The sequence below is a fragment of the Tenrec ecaudatus genome, chromosome 7 (assembly GCF_050624435.1).
Source record: "Tenrec ecaudatus isolate mTenEca1 chromosome 7, mTenEca1.hap1, whole genome shotgun sequence".
Taxonomy (NCBI): Eukaryota; Metazoa; Chordata; class Mammalia; order Afrosoricida; family Tenrecidae; genus Tenrec; species Tenrec ecaudatus.
This window is the reverse complement of record NC_134536.1, coordinates 152,404,721-152,420,107: the sequence shown is the minus strand read 5'-3', so window position 1 is coordinate 152,420,107 and position 15,387 is coordinate 152,404,721.

Sequence of the window (15,387 nt, the reverse complement as noted above, 5' to 3'; positions counted from 1 at the left end):
CTGAGTGATACACGAAACATAAGAAAAAGGAATAAACAGTCACTGTACCAAAAGGAATCGGCTAACATTCAACCATTTCAGGAGGTAGCAAAAGAACAAGAACCGATGATACCAGTGCAAGAAGCCCAAGCTTCACTGAAGGCATTGGCAGAAAAGCTCCTAAAATTGGTAGAAAAGCTCCCAGAATAGTGCTCACCCGTTTATGCCAACAAATTTGGAAGTCTACTACTTGAGCAACTGTCTGGAAGACATCCATATTTATGCCCATTCCAAAACAAAAGTGACCCAACAGAAATTGAGAATTATTGAATAATATATTCATGCCACCTGCAAGTAAAATTTTGCTGAAGATAATTTTTTAATGATTGCAAGAGTTTATCAACAGGGAGCAGCCAGAAATTTAAGCCAAACCCAGAAGAGGACATGGGATGAAAATATCAGTGCTCAAGTCAGAGGGCTATTGGTTGAAAGCAGAGAATAGCAGGGGGGGGAAATTACTTGTGTTTTCTTGAGGTGTGGGGGAAAGGAGGGCCCCCAACAAATCACCACTGGTCCAGTAGGCACAACTGTACAGTAATAATAAGTAAAGATTATGTGAAGTCAGAGAGAGCATGAGAGATAGAAGAAAGATTGAAGTAATGGAATCAGACACAATTCATGGTAGCATGCTCACCTCAGCCCCTCTTGGTGGTCCTTGTGGGGAGTCCCCGAGAGTGAAAGCAGGAGAGCCTCAACTTTATTGCTAACCAAGGGTTATAACTACTTAGGAGGGAGTGATTACAGGTAACCACACGTCACAGGAAGGGGCAGTACAATGGGTATACACATTGTAGGAAGGGGATATAAGATAGGCATAAGCATGATAGGAAGGGAATGAGCTAGGGGTGTGCCCATAGGAAGGGGGGGAGGAGACTAGAGATCTATGTGGCAAGATGGGTGGACCCTAGAGTCATGGTGGCAGCCTAACCTTGGTCACCCTTGAAGGGGGCTTGACTGCTCAAGGGTCTCCTACAAGGAAGCAGTCAAATACTATCCTTCTCAGAATGGAGTGGGTCCTACTTGTTGAGGGATAAACAGTGGTAACTGCTTGTTCTAGATGGTTGATAACCCTATGGAGAATAACTCCTGACCTACTTCTGCTGACCTCCAAGTGTATAGTCATTCGCCACGTGTAGCAAGAAGCTAAGTTTGGCATATATTTGGGGGAGACAACTTGGGAGAAAACTTTCTGCTTCTCACATTGTGGCACTGAACTGTATGGATCATAAGAAACTATGGTTGAAATTGTGAAGAAAAGGAATTCCAGGGTACATACTTGTGCTCATACAGAACCTATATATAGACCCAGAGGCGATTGTTGAAACAGAATAAAGAGGACTTCATGGTCTAAAATCAGGAAAGGTATATGTTCTTTCACCATATTTATTCAATCTGCATGTTGAGCTAAAACTGAGAAGCTGGACTATGTGATAAAAAAACATGGCATCAAGACTAGAGGAGTACTTATTAATCTGTGACATGCAGAAGACATAACTTCCTAAAATGGACTACAACATCCTGTCTGTGTTACACATTAATGTAAAACATATCCATACACAAATCAACACAACTGAGCCCAATAAACAACAGCATGATAAATGGAAAAAGGTGGAAATTATCAAGGAGTTTGTTTTCCTTCAATCCAAAGTCATTGCTCAGGGAAGCCACAAACCTACTGCAAAAGACCTCTTTAAGGCGTTAAAGAGTTGGGTTTGGGGCCATGGGTTCTGGGTAGGGGGTGGGAGGGAACAGGACAAAAAAAAGGTGTTAACGAGCAAACGTGTCTTCTGTCCATTGACCAAGGATTGAATAGCCTTGCTATTAGACACAGTGCATTTACAAAGTGGATTCGGTTAGATTTAGGATAAAGTTTAATAACTTATCATTTGTTCTCCTTTTTGACTCATTTTAAATTTGTTTTAATTTTTATTGTTTTCTGCTTGCTTTCTATTGAGATTTTTCTATGTTAAATTTTGTTAATTGATGGTGGATTTTTGTATGTTTTTCTACATATGAAACCCATGATAAGTAAATCTAAAGAGACAGTCACTAAATGAATAGTTTCTTGAGGTTATGGCAAAACGGGCAGTTCAAAACCACCAGCTGCACTGAGGGAGAAAGATGAGTCTTTCTATTCCAGTAAAAAGTTTAAGTCTTGGGAACTCACAAGGATAGTTCTACCCTTTCCTACAAGCTAGCTATGAGTTAGCATTGACTCAATGGCTGTGAGTTTGATTTTTGGATTAAGAGGGTTATTTTATGGCAGGGAAGGTCATTAGGGAAAATGTGAAACTAACAATAATGTAAATAAGAAGGAAGAAAATGTTTTAAAATGGATTGTGGCGATGATTGCACAACTCTTTTTAATATATTTAAACTATATTTTATTAAATAAAATATAAATATATTTAAACTCTTTTTAATTATACTTAAAATTTAATATATTGAACTTATGATATGTCAATAAAACTGTTAGGAAAAATATTAAAGAGCAAAGGTACACTAAGGTATACCTGATACAAGATATGATATTTTCATTGTTCTCATATATACACATAAATGAGACAATCAATTAAGAAGACTGGAGAAAAATTGATGCATTTGAATTAGGGTACTGGTGAACAATATTGAATATATCAAGGAATGCCAGAGGAATTAATCTTCCTTGGAAGAATTCCAGTCTGAAGGCTCCTTAGACGTGAGAATGGTGAGAGTTCAATTCGTGTTCTTTAGACATGTTATAAGGTGGTATCAGTTTCCAGAGAAGGACATCATGCTCGATCAGTGAAAACATTAAAATCTACTAAAATTCTAATAACCCAAAAATACATAAAACTACAACTTGAAAAAAGATAAATAATCCAATCATAAAATAAGCCAAAGACCCTAAGATATTTCATCAAAAAAGACATTCAGATGGTCACCAAACACATGAAAATATCCTCAACATTTTGTCATCAGAGAAATACACATAAAAACACAGTAAGATACTATTTCACTCATACTAGGATGACTAAATAAAAACAGCAGAAAATAACAGATGTGAGGCAACAATGTAAGAAAATTAGAACCTTTATGGAATGCTGGCATGAGTCAAAATAATGTAACTATTGTGGAAAACAGTGTAGCGGTTCCTAAAATTACTAAAAACAGCTCTACCATATGAATCAGTAATTGCACTCCTAAGTAGGCTGAAAAGTAGAGACTTAAAAAGAGGCTTGTATACCAGTGTTCATTGCATAACTATTCACAGTAGCCAAAAGGCGGAAACAATCTAAATGCATCCAAAAAATGTATGGGTAAGGAAACTCTGGTAAATAGATACAATAAAATGCTATGAAGACAATAAGATATATGAAGTCCTCATACACATGAATAGAGCTTGAAGACATTATGCTGAATGAAACAATTAAATCAAAAAAGAACCATTGCTATATGACTTTACTTACAGAGAAAATCAAGAACAAGGCAAATAAATGTATAGAGACCGCAGTTTATTAGTGGGTGGGTTCGAGGGGCAGGAGGGAGAAAGAAAGGAAAGATTATTGCTTATGGAGTACTGCATTTTCATTTACAGCGATGGCAAAACAGCACTTATTAATGGTAGGGTTGCTCAACTGATAGTGTAATTTCTGTAAAACAGTTGAATAGGCTAAAATTATGTGATATATTGAAAATAATAATATACACATAGAAGTAGATGTTGAGGCTACTTATGTACAAGCAAACTCCATGGGATTCTTTTCCTGGGGTTTATGGTCATGGTTTCAAGGGCGATCCCTGCTAATTGGCTGAATAGCATATTTAGTGCTTTTTAACCATCTAGTTCACTGTGCAGTGTCTGAGACGTTAAAAACTTGCGAGCAGCTATCCAAGGTAAGCATAGTTGCTTAGAACAATGGCTCTCTACTCACTTGGACCAACAGAGGAAAAAGGATAGTCAGGGTGAAGAGGAAGAAATGGAATGTGTGGCTAGTTGTCTCCTTGTACAACTACCTCCTTTGTCCAGCTACCATCACTGATCATTTTAGTCAAAGATTCCATAAAATTACCCCAAACAGACAGAGCAGAATTTCAACTTCTCATGGAATCAGAAAATCAGAATGAATCTCTGACATTGTTATGCTGGAACAACTTTCAAATTTTAAGTAAAAATACCCCCCCCCCATTTTTTTCTTAAACGCATACAGTAATTTAACTTCACTAGTAAAGAATGCCTTTAGCATTGTGTTTTTTAAAGATCTGTCTGTATGTGATCCAAAAGGAGCCCTGGTGGTATAGGGGGTAATGCCTTGGATTGCTAGTCACGAGACCAGCAGTTCAAATCCACCAGTTGCTCCAAAAAGAAAGATGAGGCTGTCTGCTCCTTTAAAGATTTAAAGTCACTGAACCCTTAAGCAGCAATTCTAGTCTATCCCACAAGGTCACCAAGAGTAGAAATCCACTTAATGTGTTGGGAGCCGATAGCCATTAAGACCCTGGCCTCAGACGCATAGCAGAAACTTGGCCACTTTCTAACAGCAAGGCTTTGTTTCCTGCCCAATTTCACCCCCACATTCCAAGCTGCTGTAGCATGGGCAGTTCCGATAACTGACCTTGTTGCCATTAGTCAAAGTACCGAGCACCCATTGAACTGCAGATATACCATATTAGGAACATCGTGATAAGTTCACCCAGTAAGCCTTGATTTGCATGCGGACGTCACCACGGACGTCTTTGAGTACTGTTGCGCACCCTTTGTACCTTATTGGGTACATATGGCTGATTGGTTGTTGTACAGTGTGCGGTTGTTACACAGTGTGCTTCATTGGAATATGTGCCTCCCACTTCCTTCTCTGTTGTGAATATATACCCAGAGTTTTGGCAAAATAAACGGGCTTGATCAGCACTTGTCTTGCCCCATGTCTCTCTTTCTTTTTCCCATCCAGTTTCATTGCCCCTCCGGGTCACCGTGTGAGGGTCTCGCTGGACGAGACCCTAACATTAATGGCAGTGCATTTTTGAATATATGATCAAACCAGGGCTTTGAACAAGTTCATTCTAATTTGGCCACCTGTTGAGAATTTACAGTGGACCCCCAGATGGGTGTAGTCAGATATATATGTTGGCCTGTTAACAGGTCAACTGTCCCAAACCACCAGCCACTCCATGGGAGAAAGAGGAAGCTCCCTCCTCTCATAAGGAGTTATAATCTCAGAAACCCATGGGGACAGTTCTACTCTAACCTATAGAATTGCTAAGAGTTAAAATCCACTCATAATAGTGAGTTTGAGTGAGAGTCTACATTTCCACCCCAGGTATACTGAATCGCAATCTTGTTATTGTTAGTGGGTACTATCGAGTTGGCTCCGACCCAGAGCAACCCTCTGCACAACAGAACAGAACACTGCTCGGTCCTGCTCTAGCCTCACAGTTGTTCTTATTACTGAGCCCATTGAGGCAGCCACTGTGTCAGCACATCTGGCCAAATGTCTTCCTCTTTTTCCATTGCTCGTCTACATTACCAAACACGATGTCCTTCTCCAGAGACTGATCTCTCCTGAACACATAGGAATGGTCTATACTTGTCCTGTTAAAGTACCAGCTAAAACTGTGTTGGATTATAAAGAAAATCTAATGAAACTTTGATATGCAAGTAAGAATATAATTATTGGAATATATATTTTTAGTATTTACACATTCCTTCTTACATCTTATATTCTTCATTTGTTTAATATACTCAGAGTAAACATTTACCATTCTTTTGCCAAATTGTTACAAATCCAAATGATATAGTTCAATAAACTGAGATTTTGCTGTTGTGCATGTTGTTGAGTACAAGAACTAAATGACAAAGATCAAGTACTTTATTATCTGCCTTTCAATATCTGCATATAAGTTTAAGAAATCTTATGGAGCTGTTTTCTGAAAATCTGTGAACTTTGTAGATTTGAAATTGATTAGTTCACACTAATGACTTACATATGGTTCTAGTAAACCATAGCTGAGTATCAAAGGCAATATAGGCTTCCACAGTACTTGGCTGAAAATTTTCAAAGTCAAAGCTTCACTGGTAAATGATGGCAAGAATTCACTTCAGTTCAACTATAACTGATTTGTTTTAATTAGTTGGTTCACAAACTATTTTTGTTGTTTCCTGCCTCTAGCTGATATAATACTATGCCCAAATGAATCAATGTTGCCTAGGGCCTGCACTAGCCCCATAATTGGTTGTGGGTCCAACTGTTGTAATCCATAGTATTGTTATTGGCTGACTTTCTGGAAGTAGATGACTAGATTTTCTTCTTAATCCATCTTAGTCTGGATGCTTTTCTGAAACCTCTTTAGTATCCTAGCAACATGGAAAGCTACACTGAGAGATGAGTGGGGCTGTATATAGAGTACATTGGTCACAAATAGAATCCTGGTCTTCACCTGGAAGGTGAAGATTGAATTACTATTGCTCCCACCCTCTCAGTATTAATCTTCTGCCCTCCAGACGATCCCAACTCATGGTGACTTTATAAAGCAGAGTAGAACTGCTCTGTGGAGGTTCTGAGATCGTAAATCTTTATGGGAGAATACAGCTTCAGCTTTGAACTATGTGCCTTGTGGTTAGCAGTCCAGTGCTTAACTCAATACCTAACCAGAATAATCCAAACCACTCTCAGGGCCATTGGGTGGCTTCCAACTCCTATTGACCCTGTAGGACCAAGGAGAACTGTCTCTCTGGGTTGCAGACACTGTAAATCTTTAAGGGAGTAGAAAGCCTCTTATCTCCTGGAATCGCTGGTAGTTTCAAACTGCTGACTTTTTGGTTAGCAGCCCACCAAGACAGGGATAAGTGTATAGGCAGTTAAATGAGACATTTTTTTAAAGTTTAAGGATTCTTCACAAAGAAAACATTAAAAAATTAAAGCAGGATTCCCCCCCCCAGGGGGGGATGGACAACAGAAAAGGGGGTAAAGGGAGACGCCGGATAGGGCAAGATATGACAAAATAATAATTTATAAGTTATCAAGGGCTCATGAGGGTGGGGGAAGCAGGGAGGAAGGGGAAAAAAGAGGACCTGATGCAAAGGGCTTAAGTGGAGAGCAAATGCTTTGAAACTGATGAGGGCGAAGAATGTACAGATGTGCTTTACACAATTGATGTATGTACATGTATGTATTGTGATAAGAGCTGTATGAGCCCCTAATAAAACGTTAAAAAATTAAAGCAAAAGTTAGGATTATCATAGTTATACACTTCATTTGTTAAGTGTTTCTTTGGCTCAAAATTCCTTAATGGCCAAATCAGGGAGAAAACACTCCTAATTAGAAGATTAATGCTGTTGTACCTGAGATAAAAAGTTGGTTAATAGAAGTCAAGGTTCTCTGGAAGCTGCAACCCATGAAGAGGAATCTATTGATTTAACATGTTTTTCTATCAGTAAAATCCCTACATTAAATATGATAATGTATGTGTGTGTGTTAGTCCAGGTGGACTAGAGAAATAAATCCAGGTAGTCTCATATGTCCATAAGAAAGAGTTTTATATACAAGAGCAATTGAATATTGAGAAAACATCCTGGTTCAGTCCAGATCAAGTCCATAAGTCCGATATTAGCCCATATGTCTAATATCAGTGAACAAAACAAAAATATCCTATACTTATGTGAATATCAATACCTTAATCCTATGACCCTATGAATATTCCCCCACCTGTGAAAGTTTGTAAGCCAACCACTTCCTGCCTTTATGCGTCTCAATTTTGGTTATCCACTTTCCATACTGCCCATTTACATCAACCCAGGGCTCTGAGGGGACAATCATATTCTTTGATGTGAAGGGTCTTCATTCCACTTGGAACCTTGTGAAATCTGCATCCATAGGCAAAGTCAGATCAGGACAGGTCATCCACAAAGTCTTCAGCAATCTGCACTAGTTCACTTGCTGAAAAATCTTCTCTTCATCTGGTCAGGTTCTGGTCAACTCAATGTGAACTGCCTCACTTAGCCTCACCAGGGTGTCCACTGGTCACCTTGACTATATCAGGGGTCCTCAAACTATGGACTGCGGGCCACATGTGGCTCACTGAGGACATTTATCTGGCCCGCCAGGTGTTTTTGACCCATTTGGTGTTTTTTTTTTACTTCAAAATAAGATATGTTCAGTGTGCATAGGAATTTGTTCATAGTTGGGTTTTTTTAAACTATAGTCTGGCCTTCCAAAGGATCTGAGGAACAGTGAACTGGCCCTCTGTTTAAAAAGTTTGAGGACCCCTGCTTAGACCATGGCTCCATCAGCAATTTTCAACAAGTCTAGCCCCCTGGGCTAGGTCATGAACTTCAGACCAGTCCACCTGCTCGCATCTTCCGCTGTAGTTTCTATAAACCAGGTCCACGGGCGTCAGTGGTCAGACTCAACCCACCTCTCTATTGCTACTTTTCTCCACTTCCACTCAATAAGTGGATCCAGGTGGTCACCTAGCAAGCATTTCATTTTATCATGTTTCCTTTAACAGTTGAGTCCTAACTTAGAGAGTTTCTTCGGGGCTCCAGATTTTTTCCAGCTTCTGACAAAAACAACTAATTCAAGATTCTAAAATCCAAAGAGTTCCTTTTCTTCCTTCAGTCTGTTAACCTTGCCCCCTAGGCACACCTCTTGGGATGCAAATGCCCTGAGTACTCGAAAACACTGGGTGGGACTAATCTTTTCAGAGCTTTCTTTGCAGGCATGCCTAACCCATTTAAAGATTCAAATTGTAATGGCTCAAGAAAAGTGGGCTTACAAGCTCTCTATTTTCATACTTCCCAATAATCATTTCTATAAACCCTTATATCCACAATAGTAAGCAGAAGAAATCATTATAAACAAAGTAAAATCAGATGCTAATTTCAATTCTCAAAACAGTCAAGTTAAATCCTTATTTAGCTTATCTAAATCCTTACCTAAACCATTCTATTGTCACAAAATATTGGATTAGGTCTCTAAGAGCATCAAGCCAAGCTTTCTGTCAGCCATTTTATACCCAAGCAGCATGGTTTCTGAGACACTCAAATGGTGATTTCTATCCCTGAGCTCAAAATAAACATTAATCACATTCATTTCCACCATTTCACACAGGACTAACCAAAGATGACAATTAAGGAGAAGAATCAAAACTTTCACTTTCCATGTTCTTTCCAGAAAACAACCCAGTAAACTGCATGTACCTATCAGACCTCTGGCTAGGAGAAACACTACCATGAGGCAAAAGTCAAGCAAATATCGACTCTCCATCTTTTATGATATGTTCCTCTAGTACCCCACTCTCAGTACCATAATGTGCTAGTCCCAGTAGACTAGAGAAACAAATCCATGGAAACTCATATGTGTATAAGAAAGACTTTAAAAAAAATCATTTTATTAGGGGCTCATACAACTTTTATAATCCATACATACATCAATTGTGTAAAGCACATTTGTACATTCATTGCCCAAGAAAGACTTTTCTATAAAGAGTGATAGAACATTAAGAAAACATCCCAGCCCAATGCAGATCAAGTCCACAAGTCTGATATTAGCTCGTATGTCTGATACCAATGTATAAAATCCTCTTCAGACTCACAAAACACATGCAATGATCACAGACCAGCGGGTGGGAAGTCTTGTGGATCCAGTGGCATTGTAAATATCTCAGTGCTGACAGGGGTCTCCACGTGGCTTCTCTGGCTCTAGAGGCCTCTCTCCATGTGTCTTCTCCACAGGGTTGTCTCGCAAGGAGTGAGCATGAGTCCCACCTCAAACAAGCTATTTATCTCCTTAGCGCATCCAAATGAGGTCATCAAGCTACTACAGATTGACTCCACCCCTTCACTCTGGATCCTCAAATTGACAGCAGATTATGTAACCACCACAAGTGCATTGATTATATTTTCAAAATTTTAAGATTTTCAACATAGCTTTCTTTGAAGAAATTAATTTCATTTGCCTAATCCCAAAGGCAAGTCTATTGTTTCTTCTGCTGAAGCTAATCAGTTAACTTGGAATTAAAACAATCCTGTAGTCTCATAATTGACCTCAGCTGAACATGGTCATACCTCCTCTTTCATTCAAGAGGCATCTCATTCTGCACAGTCCTCCACAAACATTTGTTGTAAGGGTGCATCAGAAACGAGTTGATGGCATTTTGATATCACCATCATCTGGATTCCAAGTGTTATTTATTATGGCTCTAAAGCTGAGAGAAGAGATGCAGTCCGACGTACACAGAGCAAAGACAGAAAAAAAGCACAACAATACCAGAGGGGCTGGGGAAGAGCATGATCGAAGTGAAAGTACCAAAAATAAATGCCGTTGCTGCTTATACAGAACTGTACAGAGTTCATGGACTTAGGGCTAAATGCTGAGGACATTGATTCCTTATAGATAGGTCAAGAGAGTCTTGCCTTGTTTAAAGAAACATTTATAGCGTTGGCAATGATTAGAGAAAGAAGAGGAAAGCTCAGTAAAGGAGCAGAGGAGACTTCCTGTGTGTGGCCTACAGGAAGGTATATGTAAAATTGAACTGGTCAGAGTGAGAAATTTGGACCCAAGTTATGAAGAATTTACCAAAAAGTAGCAAGAAGCACGACAGGAAAAATAGATTCTTTGGTTTTCAATTTTGTAGTAAAGAAGAAGATATTTAAGGTTAATGGAGAAGGACTGGTCAAAGATAAATACTTAACTAGAAAAATAATTAACTTTCAGAAAAACAAGTCAGTAATATTTCAGTCCACATGTTTTCTATCATTCTCAATCAACCCAACTCTCAGTCCCATGCCATCCTCAAAAAATGAAACCATTGGCCTTACACTATAGTTTGATATGGGAATTTAACGTTTTCTTAATTCAAAGTACAGTACTATACAACTACAACATCTTCTTAGTATATTTCCAACTAAGACCCTTGAGATGTAGTCCATTAATAGGGCCCTTCTAGCCATAATCCTTTATGTCAGTGGTTCTCAACCTTCCTAATGCTGCAACCCTTCAATATAGTTCCTTGTGTTGTGGTTACCCCCCAAACATAAATTTATTTTCAGCTGGAGGCACAGGGAATCCAGGGTGGATGATACCTTCAGGACCAGGGGTGTGAGGGGCGAGGCTGGGAGAGTGGAGGGTGAGTGGGTTGGAAAGGGGGAACTGATTACAAGGATCCACATGTGACCTCCTCCCTGGGAGATGGACAGCAGAGAAGGGGGGTGAAGGGAGACTCCGGATAGGGAAAGATATGACAAAATAACAATCTGTTGATTATCAAGGGCTCATGAGGGAGGAGGGAGCGGGGAGGGAGGGGAAAATAAAAAAGAGGACCTGATGCAAAGGGCTTAAGTGGAGAGCAAATGCTTTGAGAGTGATCAGGGCAAAGAATGTACGGATGTGCTTTATACAATTGATGTATTTATATGTGTGGATTGTGATAAGAGTTGTATGAGCCCCTAATAAAATGTAAAAAAAGAAAAAATAAGAAAATGATTAGGGAAAAGCATGTACAGATGTGCTTTATACAATTGATGCATGTATATGCATGGATTGTGATAAGAGTTGTATGAGCCCCTAATAAAATGTTTAAAAAAATTATTTTCATTGATACTACATAACTGTAATTTTGCTAGTTATGAATCAGGCAACCCCTGTGAAACAGTCGGTCAACCCCCAACTGGGTAACAACCCACAGGGTGAGACCCGCTGCTTTATGTGATGTATTATAAATTCTAGTCTCGATGCCTATGGTTAAGGTCCCATTTTGGAGAGAGTTCTCTGCTATGCTAATGGACAGAATTAAGATGGGATTAAGTTTCCACCTCAGGGTGATTTAAATCACCATGTTTTGTTTTCTTGTGGTTATGTTCTACTGAAAGACAAAAAAACATAAACAACAAAACCTTCTCAAACCAATTCTCACCTTAGTCTTTAAAGTAACATCTTTGCTTTTCAGAACTCTAAAGAGGTCTTGTGCATCAGAAGTACCTGTGACCTTTTGCAATGATCTGTTAGCAATACACCTTTTGATCTCTTGAGTTAAATATATCCTTTCAAAGTTGTGTCTCAAGGAATAATGTAAGGCAGGAATACAAGATGCCAAGGAAGGGTTGATTACAGGGCATTTTTGATGCAATTGCATTTCCCTCATGATTGTTAAAGATCTGAGTGCCAAGAGGCGACCTACTCTGAGTAGTAGAAAAAGTAATATCTGTTATACTGACTCTTCTGATCAGAAACTCTGTAACCTTGGGTCCATTCATCAATCATCCTCAACAAGTTTCCTATCAGAAAAATAGAAAAGCACTACTTAATTTATATTATTATTGTAAAGATTAAATTAGTTTCCAAATGGCAAACCAAAGTAAAACATCCTAAGGAATTCTGGTTGCATGGTGGTTAACGTACTCATCTGTTAACCAAAGGTTCAGCAATATGAACCCACCAGCTGGTCAGTGGGAGAAAAATGTAGCCATCTACTTCTAGCAAGATTATAATGCACAAGTCTAGTCTGTCTTCTTGATCACTATGAGAATTGACTCAGTGGAAATGTGATCAGTTTCTTGGTTTAATCTTCCTGCTTAAGCTGTGCGAGGAAGAAAATGCTTTTTATTTTTAAGACTATGGTTTCAGACACCAAAATAACAAATAAGATAGTGACAAATTCTGAACTAGGATGGGGAAAATTGGAGGGCATGTAAAAGGAAAATAGAGGAAACAACTAAGAGGTCTAAATACAGACATGGACATACGTAAATATATTTTATATATGATAATGGGGAAATAGATCTATGTGTATATATTTATAGGTTTAGTATTAAGGTAACAGATGGACATTGGGCCTCTACTCAAGTACTCCCTCAATTCAAGAATACGTTGTTCTATTAAACTGGCATTCCATGATGCTCACCTTCCCTATACAATCACTGAAGACAAAGAGGTGCATAAGCAAATATGGTGAAGAAAGATGATGGTGCCCAGCTATCAAAAGATAGAGCATCTGGGGTCTTAAAGGCTTGAACGTAAACAAGCAGCCATCTAGCTGAAAAGCAACAAAGCCCACGTGGAGGAAGCACATCAGCCTGTGTGACCACAAGGTACCGATGGGATCAGGTATCAGGCATCAAAGAACAAAAAAATCATATCAATGCGAATGAGGGGAAGTGCGGAGTGCAGACCCAAAGCCCATCAGTAGGCAACTGGACATCCCCTTACAGAAGGGTTTTGGGGAGGAGACAAGCCAGTCAGGTGCAGTGTAGCAACGATGAAACAGACAACTTTCCTCTAGTTCCTTAATGCTACCTCCCACCCCTCACTATTATGCTCCCAATTCTAGCTTACAAATCCAGCTAGGCCAGAGGATGTGCACTGGTACAGATTAAGAGCTGGAAACACAGGGAATGGCAGACAGATGAACCACTCGGGACCAATAATGAGATTAATGATACCAGGAGGGGAAGGGGAAGGTGGAGAGAAAGGGGGAACCTATCACAAGGATCTACATATAATCTCCTCCCTGGGGGACGGACAACAGAAAAGTGGGTGAAGGCAGATGTTGGAAAATGTAAGACATTACAAAAGAATAATTTATAAATTATCAAGGGTTTATGAGGGAGCGGCAGCGGGGAAGGAGGGGAAAAATGAGGAGCTGATACCAAGGGCTCAAGTAGAAAGAAAATGTTTTGAGAATGATGATGGCAACAAATGTACAAACGTGCTTGAGAAATAAAATAAACAGTTGCAATGATACAGGAAAAAAATGACTGGTTTAAGGCACCAAAATAACAAATAAGATAGTGAAAAATTCTGAACTAGGATGGGGGGAATTGGAGCCGCATGTAAGAGAGCCTGGTGTTTGGATATGTTTCCCCCCTGAGAAATCAAGAGGCTAAGTTGCAGTTTTGAAAGCTTTTAAGGATTAAAGTAACAAGAATCTGTGTCCAGGACCCATCAAAGAATGGGAGTCCTTGTGAATCCCCCTTATACTAGACTGAAACACTGAAGAACCTTAGGGAGAAGGATAAGTTGAAATAATCATTTGTAGCAACTAAAGCTTCCTTTTGAATTGTTTCAATGCCAGAAAATTGACTTTAGGTGACATTTAGTGTGAGGGCAATGCAATAAATGGCAGAATCAAAAACATACCCACCTTGGAAAATTATAACATCATCTTGGTTATTAAATAGTCCTATAATTTGGCAAATATAATGGCTGGCTCATAAAAGATAATTTGATACATAAGAGCAAATTAGCATGACGTAAAACCAATCAAACAAAAAACCAATAGAAATAGATCTACAGATATAAAAGTTTGGATCTACAGATATAAAAGTTTGAAATACCAACTTCAAAATAACCATTAAAAAACAATGAATTTATAGGGTTAGGATTTATGACAAATTTTGGGGGGAGGGTAGGTCACAGCTCAATGCCTAGATGTATTCTAAAGTTCTTGTGTTATCTAGGAATTATCATTTTTACATTTAGTTAAGCAAAAAATATATCTTATAAGTTAAAGGTTACTACTATATACATTGTAAAATATCATGTCTTCCAAGAAATAGCAGAAAAATAATATTTTTTAGTTGTCCATTAATTTGAAACAATTCCATGAGAGATAAAACAGAATAGAAGGGATAAAGAGAAATTAGGACTATTATGATAGAATCAAAGCTACAAAAACCTCAAAACCAAATTCACTGCTGCTGGTTTCAAACTGATGACCTGTGGTCAACAACCCAATGCATAACCACTATTTCACTAGGGTTTCATCTCAAAGTTACGCACATCGGTAATTACCTTAAGTGAAATGAATAAACACCTCAAGTTAGAGATTATCAGATGAGAGAATTTTCTGTGTATAAGAAACATAAGGATCCTAAAAAGTTGAAACTGTGAAAATGAACATAGGGTGCTGGGGCAGAGGGCAAGTGAGAAAGTCTATTATGAAAATATAAATAAAAAGAAACTGGTTGGACTAAATGAACAAAAAAATCAAAAGCAACATTAGAGTCTCTATGTTAACCAAATGCTTCTTTTGCCAGGTAGATGTAATAATTTTTAATTATTAAGTAGTTAATGACCGCTTCAAAATACACAAAGCAAAAGCATAACTGCACTCAAAAAGCAGGCACATTCACAAGCATATGGAGAGATTTTTGCACACCTCCTCTGGTAACTGACAGATTTGAAAAATATAAATAATTGATATAATTGATACCTATCATAATGGATTCTCATTCCTGTGAATTCCACATTTGTGAATTTATGTTCTCACTAAGATTTATGTATAGCCTCAACAGCCAAACCTGGAGTGCCCTCATGATCATTCGCAGACATGTAGTAACATTCACAGAGTGACCAAAGATGTGATTAATCGGGT